At 42.8% G+C, this 1,560-nt stretch overlaps 1 protein-coding gene across 1 annotated transcript in view; it reads right to left on the bottom strand.

Moving 5' to 3' along the window:
* PARP9 (poly (ADP-ribose) polymerase family, member 9) overlaps nt 1-1,308 on the bottom strand; it is a 13,168-nt gene extending 11,860 nt beyond the window's left edge. The window contains exon 1 of the mRNA XM_009327122.1: nt 1,273-1,308. The gene's annotated coding sequence lies outside the window, so the exon portion shown is untranslated. The remainder of the gene's footprint in view (nt 1-1,272) is intronic.
* Between the last annotated feature and the right edge of the window lie 252 nt (nt 1,309-1,560).

The raw sequence follows: 1,560 nt of genomic DNA on the forward strand, positions 1-1,560 counted from the left end.
GGCACTAAAAGATGACAACAACAATACCACGGAGCTTGTGGTGACTTGAGGGTTTGGGTTTGCCTTACTGTTTACCTGAGGAGGAAGCTTGGTTAAGATGTGTCTCCTTGTTCTTCTCTCTCTCTCTTTCCTATTGTTTATTCTCCCCACTGTTTGGCTGACACAACCATTGTCAGGGACATATTCTTAAACGAATCAGTGACATAATCCAAATTAAAAAAAAAAAACCAAGCCACACCACAAAACTTAATTTGATTTAGAGCACCAACCTCAAAGACTGATGTAGCAGCACAACTGAATGGGCTGAGTATAAATGGTGAGAAGGAAGAAAAAGGAGCAGACAAGTATGAGAGGAACGTCTTTGAAACAGATGCTGTTACAGGGCTTTACTAACTGGCTGCAGTGCCACTGTGATGCTGTGCTGCATTTGCCACTAAAACTCCAGCTGAGAAAGCAAATGTGGAAAGCCACACCATAATCAGGGCTTCAAAATGCTTGTAAAAGCAAAAAACACCACGTCTACCCCTCCGAGCTTGTTTTGCTGAGAGGGCTGAAGCTGGCCTCTGCCCTCTCCAGGGCATTCTTAGCATTTTGTTAGATTTCCAGCAAGGTCCAAGGGTGAGTACCGCAGGCCTTTGCAGAGACAGTGACCCACAGCCACACTTGCAGAGGAACACTTGCCGATACGTTCATTTAACCTTGCCACAGAGATCTTATGCTGAGCTTTGTCTTTAATTCTGTGGCTCTTCTTTCGTCTGCACTTCAAGCCCACAAGCAAGTTCTTTCTTTGTAAGGAACTTATGAATTCAGAAGGGCTTTTTAAACCACTTTTTTTAGGGTATAAAAATAATGGCAAAGAGTGAGGCAGTTTTTATATTATCACTATGGCTATACAGGCCTCTCCTGGCAGATGTCACCAGTACTATATGCAGCAGTTATGTTAATTAGTGTAAAACAATTTGTATGAGTTTATTCAAACTTTCCTCCAGGGTATGCTACCTGCCTGTAAAAAGGGTCTAACTTTTTGCACTTATAAGGTATACACACCGATTCATCAAAACACTTCTGAGCTCTTATTTTTAAGAGAGAAATGCAACCAAATCCTGTTGAAGTAATCAATACTAACGTCGATTCATAACCATGTCCAATTCACACATTTCAGGTTGCTTCTGGCTATCCCACGTCAATGTTTTCCAGTTTGCTGGCTGTAGCTGGCAATTTTCAATTTAAATACAGGAACACACTTTGCAGATGGCTAAATGACAGGCTTACCTAAATCACTCTTCTCTTTCGAGGTCCCTGGACTGTAACTCTATTGTAAAAAAACAAGAAAGAGGAAATGCATGTTACTGCTCAGCGGCTGCGTTCTTACAGGAGCAGTTCTGTTGCAAACAAAACCGGCAGCACCACCTTTTCAAAAATTTGTACGAAGTTTTCTAATATTTAAAATGCTATTCAGAGCTGAAATTACGGTGACCGGGACCACGGCGGGTGAGGTCACCCACAGCCTCCTCCAGCTCCAGCTGACCTGCGGGGGGTGAGAAGCCGGGAAATTTTACC

This window comes from Pygoscelis adeliae, unplaced genomic scaffold, assembly GCF_000699105.1.
Source record: "Pygoscelis adeliae isolate BGI_AS28 unplaced genomic scaffold, ASM69910v1 Scaffold227, whole genome shotgun sequence".
NCBI lineage: Eukaryota > Metazoa > Chordata > Aves > Sphenisciformes > Spheniscidae > Pygoscelis > Pygoscelis adeliae.